Source organism: Borostomias antarcticus (genome assembly GCF_949987555.1).
Source record: "Borostomias antarcticus genome assembly, chromosome: 17".
NCBI lineage: Eukaryota > Metazoa > Chordata > Actinopteri > Stomiiformes > Stomiidae > Borostomias > Borostomias antarcticus.
Genome location: NC_140250.1, coordinates 7,568,086 through 7,584,167, shown reverse-complemented (window position 1 = coordinate 7,584,167; position 16,082 = coordinate 7,568,086). Strand labels below are relative to the sequence as shown.

The window sequence follows — 16,082 nt, the reverse complement described above, 5'->3', positions numbered from 1 at the left end:
TCTGCCTTCCCCAGTGTCACACTTACAATGAGAAACGATCAATCAACCACAGGGTCACAGAAGACATCCCCTCATCCAACCATAGTGGCTCTTAACATATATCATATCTTGTTGGAACATTGTGTTTACAGATGCAGTGCTATTAGTACAAGGGCTACAATTACAGTGCTAAGTAGGACTACAAATACAGTGCTACTATGACTACAATAACAGTGCTACAAAGCTGCAGATACAGGGCTACAAGGACTACAGGTCCAGCGCTACTACTGTTGGTCTAGTTACGATGCCACTAGGACTACAAATACAGTGCAACAGTGCTACTAGGACTATAGTTCAGGTGTTGCTAGGACTACAGATATAGTACTGCTATGACTACATGAAAAGAGCTACTTTACTGTATACAGTGCTACTAGAACTTTGAATACAGTGCTGCTAGGACTAGTGCTAATATGACCACAAAGACTCGAGGAAGCAGGAGAGGAATTACACCCTTCTAATCATCAACGGGACCCTTGTAGAGAGAGAGGAAATCTTTGAAGAACTTTGGCGTCCAGATCAAAAGACCTGGCATGGTCAACACACAGACACTGTGGTGAGGAAAGCACGTCAGAGACTGTACCACTCCAGACAACTGAGGAAATTCAGTGTCCTACCAGATTCGATGGAGTTTCTACTCATGCATGATCGAGAGCATCCTGACTGGGGATATCACCACCTGGTAGAGGAACAGCAGCTCTCAGGATTGCTAAGCCCTACAGAGAGTGGTACGGTCAGTCGAACGTACCTTGGGGGGTCCACTCCCCCACCTCGAGGACATCTACTCCAGAAGATGCAAGACCAAGGCGAACAGGATCCTGAGAGACCCTAGCCACCCACCCACTCTCTCTGTTATGGTCAGAGAAGAAATACCGCACTCATATGGCAAGCACGGAGAGACTCAGGAAGAGCTTCTTTCCGCAAGCCATTCAGCTCCTGAATGACTCCATCTACATAACTATTAGATACTTTAAGTTATCTTTTTTTTTTCACACTAATTGTACTTCATGTTGAACTGATGTCACAACTAGGGCTGGGTTAAGAAAATCAATTAATCGATTCTGATTCAAATGATTCAGAATCGATTCATGAATCCCAAAATCAATATTTTATTTAATGAATGAATAAATAAATGAAGGAATGAATAGTTCATTCATTCATTCAATGATTCATTCATTCATTCATTTTTGGAAAGCAGTATCGATACCCAGCCGTAGTAGGCCTGTTGATGTGTTGCATAACTTGGCAGTCATGTTACAGCAAAAAAAAAAAAAAATTTAAACGGTTTTAGTAACAATAACCGAATCGATATTGAATCGAATCGAATAGTGATAATCAATTCTGAACCTTGTGAATCGGAATCGAATCGATTCTTGAAATCCGAATCGATACCCAGGCCTAGTCACAACACAGTGACCAGATATGTGCCTTCACAGAACATCCAGACCAAAATCAACAGGTGCTAACCATGAGCTAATACATATTGCTAAATCTCCATGATACATATATACATAATACATGTGTTCTGTTACCTCCACCTCAGCGACAGCAGGGCGAGAGGTAATGTTTTCGGTGACATGTGATGGTTGCTTGGTTCATTCATTCCTTTATTAGCAGGATAACGCAAAAACTACCAGACCAATTTTCACGAAACCCGTGGGGGGATGAGGCATGGTCCAGCTTAGAACCCATTCAATTTTAGAGCGGATCCGAAATCCAAATCACAGGGCGGGTCCACAAGCCCCCCAAACACGGCCGGCCATACACCACCACTTTTTTTTTTTTTTTTTTTAATTCCCGCCATTCCTTGTCAATGGGGGGATTGAAACTGCCATATCTCGATGTGGGAAGGTCAGAGAGACACTGGGTTTAGGCTGGAATAAAGCTCTTGACCTAGCGAATGCAGCAATACCAAACATGTCCTGCTCGCATGCAGGTGCGTACGCACAGTCACGGCATTCATGGGCGGCGGTATGTGAATAAACCCATGGGCCCTAGACTATTCACACTACAGTGCAGATGGTGAGGCGAGTTTGGAACACCACACAGACTGTGTGCCAGGATTCTAAAGAACACAGGTGCCAATATCGGCTATAATTACGATGACGGTGAGATGATAAGCACCCCCACAGGGAGCGCCAGACGAAGATCTTTTCCCATGTCCATCTCCTCGCCTCATCTAGCTCCAAATGGATTCTTAGGAGGAGCAAAGATTGCAATTTACCATGGCAACGACCTCTGTGGTGTGCCCGCTCATTAGGGGCACTATCAGTTACCTTACGTTTATTTTGTGGCAGCTGAGTCTCACTCTAAATATAGCTCCTGGGCTCTGATGGCAGTGTACCTATGTGTGTGTGTGTGTGTATGCACGTGTTTGTGTGTGCGTCTGGCTGGTACGATGACAGGCTGGGCAGGCCAGAAAATTTGTGTTGGGTTTGTGAAATAAGACTTAACGTCTCAAACTCACCAGTCGTGCAAGTGTAACAGCAGCTGTTTGCGCAGACGGATTTGAGCGGAACCGAACCCACCAGATCGCGCAGCCGATAGCGCACTTTCTCGCCATGTGTTGTCTCTGTAAAACTCAGCAGTTAGATCATATAACTCTCTTAGTTTTTCCACTTCAATGATCAGTCTGATGTCATCCATGTCTTCTGGGTGAGATTAGGTAGCTACTGACGTCTGGGAGGAGAGAGGATTTAATTTGTTGACAGCGTGTTGTGACCTCTGATTGGATGGTAGGATGCAAGCATGTGGAGATGATATTGGTGCTTTGATTATATAATAATAGTAGGTTGAAAAACATGTAGTGATATGATGATAAATATCCAATGTATTTCTATGAGATTGAGATTCTGCCAGAAAATTCTGCCACGAGACGAAAAATAGATTCACGCCTGCGGCCGGTGAGAACAGCAGCATTCGTTTAACATGGGAGCTGAAGTGAAGCGCTGCAGTGTGCGCTGCGCTTTCCCAACTGGTGAGTCGAGGCGTAACAGTTTCTATCCTGTTGTTTATCTTGGAGAAGAATCACTGGCCCCAAGAAAAGCTGCGGTTCCAAAGCTAATATTCACAGGCTGTTTTATAATAAGCATAAACAGTTGATGCAAGCACCATAAAAACAAACCCCATTGTTTCCTAGGATAAGATGACCATGATTTAGGGAACCTCTTACAACCTCTTAACGTCAGATTACACCACTGCTTAAAGTGCCTCTAACATGATAAGACATGACAATTGTGAACAGAATTCGAACCTTAACCTGATGTTGTCCATACAGCAGGAACTACAGATCACTACTGCTGTCCGTCTCTGGCGAAGACGGACAGGAGCACTTGGTTGGCCCCCGGGCGTGTCCCATGCACGCAAGTTTTATTGGTGGATGCTCCAGCCATTTTGTGTGTGTGTGTGTGTGCCTGCACCGTGTGACAAATAAAGATGTTTGTTTGTTTGAGATCGTGGGGAGGTGTCATGGCCTGTCAGAATGGCCCTCTTACTGCTGGAGGATGACCCAGCAGCCAGGCCACCACTGCAACAACTTAACAGTGGACTACTTTGTATATTGGTGGTACGTCAGACCCTGTACCACCTCAGACAGCTGAAGAAATTCAGAGCGTCCCACCAGATTCGACGGAGCTTCTACTCATGCACAATCGAGAGCATCCTGACTGGGAATATCACCATTTGGTACAGGAACAGCAGCTCTCAGGACTGCAAGGCCCTACAGAGAGTGGTACGGTCAGCTGAACGTACCTTGGGGGGATATGAGGACATCTACACCAGAAGATGCAAAACCAAGGCCAACAGGATCCTGAGAGACCCCGCCAATGGGCTATTGGGCTCTCTGCTATGGTCAGGGAAGAGATACCGCACACACATAGTGAGCATGGAGAGGCTCAGGAGCGTCTTCCCACAAGCCATCCGGCACCTGAATGACTCAATCTAGAACATCTTGTGTACATAATAACATAGAGTCTAGTTTTTCTTTACCCTTTTGTATATTGTGTAATTTTTCATTTGTAAATTGTGTACTGGAGTTTATCTGTATTGAGCATAACCTTGGAATCAGCAGCAACATTTCACTGCATTACATGTGACAACGAAATCTTTTGATCTCTCGGTTTGGGACTTATTTGTGCTGCTCTACTTCAAGGTTTGCTGAGCCTTTAAACTATTTTGGTCTCCATTTGAGAGGTGCACTAAGAGCAGGGGTCCTTGACGTGGGGCTTGTGTAATCCCACGCCAAAGTGGTGCTGATCAAAGTTACAGAAACGCTTAATGAGATAATCCCTCTAGATAGGTATTTTGAGTCATCTTTATGTTTCCAGTCATCAATTAGCCACTGGCACAAAATCCTGCTAGACCTATTGAATGTTTAGGCCTAAGCAGAGGTGGCTTTCATATGGAGCCTACATCTCACCTAGCTCTAGTCTGCTCTGGTCCTCCGGTAGCTCTGGCTCCTATGTCCCCCACAACAGTAAACCAGATGCCTTCAACCATCCTATTCCAATCCTGTAGCACACCACGAACCCAGAGGTGCTCAACAGCTTTACCTTGTAAACATCCAAAGGCAAATTCACAAGACTGGCCCTCATAGCAAATAGGTTCTTGACATGTTCCCATACAGGAACGAAGAAACAGCAGCCTGTTCAAGAGTGTACTGAAATTTAGTTAATATTGGATTTTAAAGTTGACAAAGCACTGCTACGTGGCATTACAACAAATTAATGTCTTCCATTTGCTGGAGGAATTACACAAGAAGGTCTCACTGGCCTATAGTCTTTCAACCAATATGGTTAATTGCAAATTGATTGATTTCCGTCATTCCGTCGAGTAATGGATTGAAGTGCACAGACACAGTTGCCCTTTGAGGTGTTTGCCTGTACAAAGAGCACAGCACTTATAAACATGCTGACAGGCAATTCAAAGACAATGCAATTACTGTGATGTCCAACAGGTTGAACACGGGACAACAACTCATGACTTATTTTCACAGTGGAGGTAGAAAAGAAAAAGAACATGAAGCCCCCTTGTGCATGACGGTGGCGGCAGAACAGGAAGAACAAAAAGAGAAAGATTAAGAAAAACACAATATTCAAAAGTGAAAATTACCTTCAACTGTATTACAGTATGATATCAGGAGTTGTCAAACCACAAGGTCACTGCCATCGTCGTCTACAGGGCACGCTATAAGGCCTCCATATTGGCCACCAGGAGAGCTGAGGCAGGCTGCCGGGAATAACATTGAAAAAATAGAATGTGTAATTGTCTCAGCAGCCATGTTCTTAGAAAAAAGACAAAGATTACAAAAAGATGTCAGCTGCAAAGCCATGAACACAGCCCATTTGTGAGAGCTTGCCGCCATCATCTGGACACTGTAAGAACCGCCGGTTAAGGACTTCATGTAAATTTAAGGTTGACTTTGTATTTACCTACAGCACAGTAGCTGCTGGATAAGTAAACATTAACACTGATCTGCACTTTTTGATCCTCTATCCAAACCCTAAGTGTCCCTAGTGTCTAGTAGCTGCTGTGTTTTCTGCTATGAACAGCATGTGCAACGTTTTTGGCAGGAGGCAGCAGTCGCGTTTTCCCTTCTGGGATTTACTGCGCACAAACATAAAACATGACACTGTATACAGTACAGACTGCCCTCAGGGGATGAGACATGAGGGACAGGGACGAGGCACATTAGGCAGAGCGAACCACCCCCCTCACCCCAGAGGTTACGTCAATTAGGACTCCCATCCTTGGCAGATTTCTACACTACCCCCTCACCACAGATTTCCTCGCCCCGAGGGAACACACAAGTTCACACCGGGCCCCTCCCTCCCGTGTTGCTGGCTCCTTCCATGCCCGTTACAGTACCCCCCCCCCCCCCTCCACACAGAGCAGACACATCATCCACATTTATTGTGGGCGATAGCGTCTGTCTGCCTCCACTCGCCACATCCACTGTCCAAAGCTCCCGGTGAACACCACCCCATCACGCACAGAGAGTTAAACAAACCAATGCCTTTCCGAGGTGCACTGAGGCACGTAAACGATACCAGGCAGCCACCAGGGTCAGGTCTCAGGGGGTCTCTCTAGATAGCTAGCTCCAGCCAGGATTCCTTGTTCCTCCATCGTCTAGATGTTTCCTTTTTACTTCTGACACCAATATACTGTAACATTTTTTGGAAGAAGGCGGGAGGCAGCAGTCGAATCTTCCCATCTGTCGTTTATGGCGCACAAACATGACAGTATACAGACTGCAGTCGAGGGATGACACATGAGGGAAAAGGAAGAGACACAGCAGGCAGAGAGAACGAAACACGGTCCTTTCTTAGTACAGCATGGCCTGTCAGCAACACCACATAGGACCCACATCCTTGGCAAATCACTACACATGCATGTAGCCTACCGTATGCTAAGGACATAAAAGTGTTTAATCCTTCCAGTCTTCAGTTCCTATTTGGACACCGCAAGGATATAAAACAAAAACCTCTTTGGAGGCTAAAAGTATATACCAACTTTTGGTTCACGTGAATTAAAAGTCAACTTTACATCAAACTTTCACTAAGCCACAAAGGGCATGCAATTCTTAGTAAAAAAAAGTGTTCCTTTTTCAGTAAGCAATATCAACCATGAAGGCCTACACTCTACAGTACCGCTATGGCCCCAAGGTTATCAGAGTGGACCTCTCCCCATTCAGTGGGGACCTCAACCCTGTCTGTGCATGACTAAGTCCACTTCCTGATGCACCTGTGCCCCCCCGCCAAGAGGAATGATGGTCGTTAATCCGGTTCTAAGTAGGTCCTCTCAAAACTGCTCGCAGGACTCAGAGGAGAACAAGTGATTAATTCCAGAAAACAAACTGCTGTGTCGAGTGTCACGCAGCGTCGGTAATGAAAACAGGCTTGATCCCGGAGTCCTCCCAGAAGCCGAGCTCTGTGACCCATTTGTTTCAATTTAAATGCTAATTTAAAGAAACTGTCTACACGGCAAGGGCCCCAAAGTGACTTTGACAAAATAACGTAAATCAACATCTCACAGTGGCCTGATTGTAGGGGCTGGAGATAGATAGGTGTGTGGACAGCCTCTATTTTCCCCCGATATACTCGTATATTGACCCTGGATATTTCAGTGTAATATCTCTTTAATAGACCTAGTGTCTTTTCAATGTCAATAACTCCATCTACCATAGCTGTCCCTGTTAGACTTGTGGTGTAGCCGTTTAGTGCCACTCTGTGGGGCAATTCCATTCAGCTCAAGAAAGCCTCAGCACACTGTACTAAAACAGATGGACCTGTTGCACACAAATAGAATGGAATTTGTCGGAACTGAAGTCCCGCAGAGACAAGGAGAGTGAAACAGTGTTGAACACCTCTTTCCAAGCAGAATGAATGGGGTTAGGGTTCGGCAAAAACAAATATTATTGTGACAGTTTGTGATGTCGGACTGAAATGCCCAGGGTTGTTTTGGTGGGAACAGTGGTGTAGTGGAGAGTATACAGAGGTATACCCACTTCTTTACTCATGGTCCTGCAGTATACCCACTTCTTTAAACAAAACAAACATTTCTGCTACAGTATACCCACTTCCTTAAAGACCACTAATGTCAGAACTAGCATTTCTGCTACAGTATACGCACTTCTTTAGTGAGAGTATACCCACTTCTTTACTCACCAATACACCCCTGGGCAGGGAACTAACAGACCCTGTACTGTTCTGTCTTTTGTATGTCCTGTTGGCTCCCATAGCGATAGAAGCGTCCCTCTGAGGCAGGCCCCTTGATCAGCAGCAGCCTGCAGTGAAACTAATAAGTAAGAGATCACACTAATAACTGTGATCACACTAATAACTACGATTACACTTTGTATTACAGCGCTGCTCCAGGTGTGTATGTGAATACTGAATACCGCTGGGCTGTATATGAGCTGTGATGAAAATAGTATAATTATCTGCTACACGTCAGTGTTGTTCACCAGAGAGAAGACTCCGGAAACCAACCAACACTCACTGTCCATGAAAGGGAACAGAAGAGCTACACAACCCTGCACAGACGGACAGTAGGAGAGTGTTGTCACGTGGCTAACTGCAACGTACATAATGCGTCACCTGTCCTGTTTGGCAGTTGCCAAACACAACATACTGTATCCTTTTCAGTAGTGCAATGGTTTGAAAAAAAAAAACATGGCTACAGAGCTCATTTGCAGTTATATCCATCAAGACAGCACACGGAACTAGCATCATCACCATGTTTCCCTCTAGGCCGGGTTGAGAGGGCGCCCGCAGGCGGCATGGGTGCCCCCGGACGCGGCGACAGCTGCTCTCTCTGCGGTCGGCCCCCATGTCAGTAAACACCATAAGGCCCGGAACGTGACCGGGCCAACAGCACGACCCGCTCAGAACCTCCCTTCCAAACCCCCACCTACTGTAACCCCCTACCACGTAAGAGAGAACGATAATCAATCAGGGGGACTTCACCAGGAACACCACCATACTCTACACACTCATATAATTACAGGGTAGCCAGTAGGGTACAGGAGGGGAATGTCCTGTCTTTTCCCTGTCCTGTCTTTGCATTGTCTTGTCTACTGTGGTCCTGCACCCTGTCTAATGTTGTCTACCCATAAGCGTTATGCACCAACTGACCAGAACAAATTCCTAGTATGTGTAAAAACCTACCTGGCGATTAAACCAATTTTGATTCTCTTCCTTTGGACTCTCTGGATCCCAGTAGTGAATGACGATATGACTGACGATTGTCTGCCATTGAAGACATTTTCTCCGACAGGGAGATTCAAAATGAAACTTTGCAGCGTTGGTGCTCTTTGTACAGTAGGGGCAGTCGGCTGCCAAAATAACTTTTTGTATGGTTTCAGCATGACTGCAAAAATAATTTTAGAACAGGCCAACAGGATAACTGGGGCTGCGTACTACATTCCACAGCCAGGTAAGCACTGAACATGATCACACCCATTGATTTTTTCTAGCTCCCATTCGAAAGGTAGTTTTTAGTTTTTGTGCACACCTACGCCAACTCCACTCACAGACCTCGGCAAGTCCACTCTAAATAAAATATATTTTGGACACATAGCCCTATTTCTGATATGTCTAACAGGGGGTTCGTGGGAGGGGTGAAGGCGAGGCTGGAGCAATGCTCATATCCAAGCCTTGCCAAGCACCTAAACACAACGGAATGTGATGGATTTCACAGTGCAGCATACTGAGACCGGTAAGACTACACACTGAGCTTCCTGCTAGTTTTTCTTTAGTTTTTCAACACGTATTAACATGCCCTGGCCACTTCCATTATAACGAAATTTGAGTCAGACGAAAATCTCGATCTAGCTCAATATTTGAGCGATCAATGAAATTATGGTCTCTAAGTTTCAGATTGATGTTGGACATATCAGAAATAGGGCTAAATGTCCAAAATAGCACACTATGGTTGGTGAGGGTGCTAGCTAAAACATAGCTCTTCCTGTGTGCACGCCTACGCCAGCATTGTTGGTAATTAATGTGAGGCAGTGAGCAGCGGAGTGGCACTCTGGTCATTCAGATGTCTTTACAAGCCTGCTTTCTCATGCATGCCGCCCCCGGCTCCTGCCGACGGTCCTTGTAGCCCACGCTCGCCCGGAGAGAGAATTCAGGCCTGCAACTTTCCCCCGCATCGGCTATGTAAATGCACCCAGTCTAAACAAGCTTCAAGCACACGCTCAAACATGTGACGTACAGAGGAAAAACAACAGTCTATCAAGCTGTCAACTGTGCCAATTAAGTATTCTCACCCGAACATGAAAAAAAGACACGAAGATTCTTAGTCCCAGTGATCTGGATTTGGGGCATACAATTGGATTCATACTAGTACAACATATGAAAATTAGCCTGGTGGCTAAATCTGGAATGTTTATATTTGATTTTAAACGTTCATCAATATGTATTGTCCCTATATAAATAAATCTTAGAAATTGTATAATCTTACATTATTGACTGATCATACAGTAAGTGCTCATCATAAGACATCTCACCATGACATTTTTGAGGCATCAAAAAAAGTGCATTGTCGTTTTATGGCTCTACTGGCATCCCTATTTACTATAAATATAAATGCCTTGCTGATAACCTAAGTCCTCCAGTCGAAGCTATTGCAAAACAGTTGTGTATGAGAGGATATCCCAAAATATCTCCAAGAATAATTGGGAATTCACAGAGGGCCATGGCAAAATCCCACCCAGCCTGTGCGCCAGCATGTGGAACACATGTTGGAACTGAGTTCCTGTGAATTCTGCTTACTTCACAAAGAAGAACCATCTCTTTGCTGTGATCTATTGCCAGTGAGACTTAAGCAGACTACCCAATTAATTTTGCTTCCACACAGCCTCTCACAATACCTCAGTGAAATATGACTCGGTGTCTCAGGTGATCAATTCTGTCTCGCCACCAAACGACTAAATATAACCTCTGAAAGTTATGGTCCAACACTGACCGTGTGATACATTTTTGATGGTACTGAGATGCAGGCCGTACCTCAGACTTCTGTAATGGTGACATGTTATGACGGCTATATGACCTGTAGACTGCATGATCTACTGCTATGGTGACATGTTATGGCGGCTATATGACCTGTAGACTGCATGATCTACTGCTATGGTGACATGTTATGACGGCTATATGACCTGTAGACTGCATGATCTACTGCTATGGTGACATGTTATGACGGCTATATGACCTGTAGACTGCATGATCTACTGCTATGGTGACATGTTATGACGGCTATATGACCTGTAGACTGCATGATCTACTGCTATGGTGACATGTTATGACGGCTATATGACCTGTAGACTGCATGATCTACTGCTATGGTGACATGGTATGAAGGCTGCTATATGACCTGTAGACTGCTATGCAGTAGGTTGTGTAAGAGGTCGAGTCTTAAAGCAATACATAGCGTTTTCTCTGGTTTTCTCGGAACTGCGCCCCCACAGGCTCTGCGAGTAAGTGCACTGTCGTACTGTCGTAAAGTTATCAGATTGTCTTTTTCTTTTTCTGGCTTCCTCCATGATGTTTCGCTTCGGTTTTCTCACCTCCGCCATGATATCATTGAGCTAAAAAACGCATGATATCCATAGACACCGGAATAGTTAGCTACTACAGTGTTTAAGCACAACGTTGCACATGCGCACTTCAATGCTGCGTCCCGGGGGCGCGAGTTTTAAAAGGTAATAAATGTCAATGTATTATCTTTCTGAGTAGACTGTTTGGACGATTCAGCTTACTTTTAGTAACAAGATTTAGATTTAATTGGAGAATTAGCACCAGACATGTTTGTAAAGGTCCAAATATCGCATTGTATTGCTTTAAATAAGTCTGACTCAAACTGTGCTACATATGTACTGAGGAAGGGAGGTTGATGGAAATACCTGAATTTGGCACTGAGCCAAATTGGTCTCGCACATACATTCACAGTGGATTACAGTAAGTCTTTTTTTTTTTTTATCTGTTCTTGACTATGGTGATGTAATTGGCATGCTGCAGCCTCTACATTGAAACCTCTGGACTCTGTGTACCACTCTGCACTTAGATTCATTACAGAAGACAAGTATGATACACATCCTTGTGTTCTGTATAGTAACGTTGGTTGGTCATCCCTAGCAGCATGGTGTGACCATCACTGGTATCTGTATATCTAAGGCGGTGATCGGTAGACTACCCCCTTATATTGCCGCCCTACTGGACTGGAACGTTCCTTCCTGTCGGACTCGTTCCAGTGATTGGCTTGTTTTAAAGGTCCCTCGAGCTAACACAGAGCTTGGCAGGACAGTGTTCTCGTATGCTGCTCCAAAGTCTTGGAATGACATTCAGACTTGGTTGAAGATGGAGGTTCTCCCTTCAATCACAGAGTTTAAAAACATGATCTCTGTCTTTGGTGATTCAAGTTGTAATTGTTTTATTTGATGCGAGATGTGATGTTTATTTGATGTGTGCATTGTTCACTCGGTGATGCTGTAAATGAGGTGCACGCACCTCCGTGTCCTTTCGAGTTTAAATAAAGGTTTGAATGAATGAAACATTTTTTTTTCTAATGGGCTTGTGTGTGTCTGTGAGCACTGTCAAAATATCCTCCACACAAAACAAATATTGTGTATGTGAGCACTGACAAATTATCCTCCACACAGAAATCACACATGCTGCTTTGAAAATAACATTTCCAATTTCATGGACTCTTGGTCTCACACATGAATTCACAGTAGATTAATTAAAAAATTAAAAAAATCTCTACATTTTTGCCACTGATGTGACATTTGAGATAAGAAAACCATTATCCTCCTCCAACTCATGCAAACATTTCATACCATCAATTAGTGGTTTAGGCCAGTTTTCAAATTTCAAAACACACACACACACACACACACACACACACACACACACGCACATCCCTCTTCACCCTGCCCCCCTGGCCTACCTGTCCTCTTGCGTCTTTGCTTGGGCTGAAGAGAGAAGATAACCATCAGGGCACCCATGTTGCCTCTCCCCCCTTTTTTTTCTTCTCGGTTCCACTCTCAGCGATCCACAAGTCCTCGTGCTCCACTACCCGTGGTTCCACACAGCTGTTCTCCTCACACTTTGCCGGCTTGACGAGGGTGACTAGAGCGACGCGGTGACTACGCCCAACTCCCAGGTCCTCAGCGAGCTCCCACCTTTTTCTATCCGCCCGGGCGTTGTGGGCAGGGCTGGGCGCGGCGCGAGGGCACAACGCTGGGAGGCAGAAGCCTGCGCCTCCTCTTGTCGAGTTTTAAATTTTGACGGGTACCCTCCCTAGCTCCCCCGTCCTTCCCCTCCTCTGAGCACAGGGGAGTTTCCGTGGGGCTTAGTCTGTGCTGGCTGGCTACTTTTCACCAGTTCAGCACCTAGATTAATTTAGCTTTCTGAGAGGCAGACAGCAGCACGCTGTGAGGGAAAAGCACCAGCACTCTTTCAACAGATATCTCTCACAGGAAGGGAGGGAAAGAGGGAGGGAGGGAGGGAGGGAGGGAGGGGAGGCAGTGCACATGGATACACATTATTGCTTGCGCTGAGTGACTATAGGTCTCCTTAGTAACTACACCACCTGTTGTGAGAGGAGTAGACAATCCCGTCCACTCTCTCACTCTCTCCCTCCCTCTCTCTAGCTTCTGTAGCTCTTCTTTAATTACGGTTTGGTTCCAAATTATTAGTCAGATTCATGTGTGTGAAGCACATCCTGCTTTTCTGATTTCACTTTTCATACAACCCCCCCCCCCCCCCCCCCCCACACACACACACACACACACACACACACACACACCACCCTCTCCAATATACACAACAGAGCAGTTATTCCCCTATTTCACCCAATGAGAGGCTTAAAACTAGTACTTCACAGCAAGCCTTCCAGCCATAATTTGTTCTTGGTACAAAAAAAATTAAATAAAAAAAAACAGCAATCAAGGTTTTATGTGCCTCTAATCCCCACTATGCAAACAATGTTCCATTTAATCACAGGGCAGTTTCGTCTCTGCAATTGCGAATCCGCAATCAAAACAACTCTGAGATGAAATACAGTCAGCAGCACAGGGAACCATGTGATCATAAATACAACACAAAGACGGTAGTGCAGAGAGAAAAAAAACCATTGATATGCACAGTACACCTGTACGGCATCAGCATGTTTTGAAAGGAAACAGTGGGGTTCTTTAAATGGGAACCCAGCATTCCATTTTACTCCTGTCATTTCATAGAAAACCTTGTCCCTTTCTAAACGTTGCAAGCACTGCCTGTGTTTGCAGAAACTCATTGTCAAGACTCTGGCTGCCTATTTCCCCAAATATAAAAGTCTTTGTGGATGGTCAGACGAGCAGAAGGCCGTCCATATCTATAGTGATGTATTGGGGGGAGGGGTACAGTGCACAGGGACGCGGATATACACCCATTTCATTTTCAACTAGAAATGCTGCTCAGAGAGCACAGACCTCCGCCCCTGAATGCATTTCGTGGCTCTGTTCCACACAGCTGTTCTCCTCACACTTTGCCGGCTTGACGAAGAGGACTAGAGCGACGCAGCGACTACAACCAATTCTCGGATCCCCAACGAGCTTGCTCTGTGGTGGCCCCCTTGGGTCACAGCCAAGTTTTGTTTTCATTTGTGGTTCCGGCCCGTGATTCGGTGGCCTGGCATCGCCAGCCTGATCTTGTGAGTTCACATTCCATTTCACTTCGCAGATCAGTCTGGATATCCAACCGTTCTAACAGAATCCACTCAAACCAAGAGTGGTTCGTACCAATCACTAACTTATCTAAACTTATCACCAACTTTATATGGGGCGTGGGTTTAATAAGATGACGGAACAGAGGAGTGCCGTAAGGGTTTTCAGACCCTTCGCATTTTTGCAAATTGGGTCTAGCGAAGCCAGGCTAGTCATTCAGATCTGTTCCCAGATTGAATGGGTCCTAAGGCTGCCAACAATACACCCCTTCACTGAGTCATAAACATTGGTTTAGTAGTTTTTTCTGTAATCATAGTCCAAAAAATGAATGTAGGTGATTGGCCAGCAGTGTTTGAGCAGCCCGTAGACCTGACTCCGGCTTCGGATCCGCTCCAAATTTATGGTTTCTAAGTGGGAAGATGCTACACCGTTCCACCGGGTTTACTGAAAATTGGTCCAGTAGTTTTAGCATATTCCTGCTAACGGAAGCACAGACACACACACACACGCACCGAAACACACACACACACACGCACCGAAAACATGACCTCTCACCCTGCGCTGTCGCTGGTACGGCAGGCATCAGGTGGGGAGATGATACTGAGATGAATATCTCCAGAGCTGTTCTATCACACGTCACACAGAGGAGAAAAACAGCAACAGGCCTCCGGTTCTCCTCTACGCCCACGCACACCTTCTGCTGTCACAGACCCGCGACGGCGGCCCGGTTCACCCTCTGGCGCCTCCATACCGCCTCCATCAAGCAACAGTTTTCTGTCCCCTCATTATCCCACGCCGGCAGCCTCCCGTGGATACGAGTTGGAGAGTTGAGTTAGAAAAAAACAAACTCCAGTTAGGTTAAAGAGGCTCTTATATATATATATATATATATAGAGAGAGAGAGAGAGAGAGAGAGAGAGAGCTGTGTGTCACAACAAGGCCTTGAGCGGTCCCCGCTGTCCTGGATCACCATGGTAACCTGCCGACTGAATCCTGACATCCTGGAGCTGATCATTAGCAACCATTAGCGACTGGGACTGAAAAACAGTGTTGTGATGGGGAAACAGAGCCTCTCGTTAGCCACGGCTCTCAACTCCTCCAGGCCTTCTCAAGCCAAAGGTCACAGTGGGAGAGAAATAGTCATCTGCTTTCTAATACTGTGGTTAATCCCTGGGATGACAAAAAAAGGATCTACATTCAATTACATTTGGGATTATTTGTGTCACGTAAGGATTAAGGTTGAACGCCACACAAGGATTATGCAAGCAGTCGTGACTAAAGTTGAGCTAGGGACCTTGAAAGAAATGTTGAAGGAAAACTCAAATTCAATCTTGACGTCTGGGTTTGTAACCACCTCCTCCTGCAATTTAAAAGAGACTGAAGAGCTATATTACATGAGGCACAAAGAAAATGGCAGTTAATTGCTCTGTGCTGCATAGCACCAAGGTTAGGTTGCATGTTTTCCATATCATGTTTTTAAAATGTTTTCTCATTTTATCGTCTTTCTTTGTCCTCCCATGTACTTGGCTGTAACTACTTCGTTGTTTTTAAACACCTGTTTTATAGCACTTTGAGATTTCTTTCTAAATGTAAAGTGCAAAACAAATAAAATGTATTATTATTATTATTACCAATGTAACATGCACGTTTAACCCACGGCACGCATGCCCAGCACCCTGGACAGCTCCGCTCATATATAACCTCTACAGACAGCCCTGTACAGAATCAGCACCCTGAACAGCTCCGCTCATATATAACCTCTACAGACAGCCCTGTACAGAATCAGCACCCTGGACAGCTCGGCTCATATATAACCTCTACAGACAGCCCTGTACAGAAT

General features: G+C 45.3%; 1 protein-coding gene across 2 annotated transcripts in view; it reads right to left on the bottom strand.

The window, feature by feature from the left end:
* Positions 1–16,082, bottom strand: part of kcnip4a (potassium voltage-gated channel interacting protein 4a) — a gene marked incomplete at both ends in the record, with an annotated part of 226,658 nt that overhangs the window by 81,149 nt on the left and 129,427 nt on the right. The window lies entirely within an intron of this gene.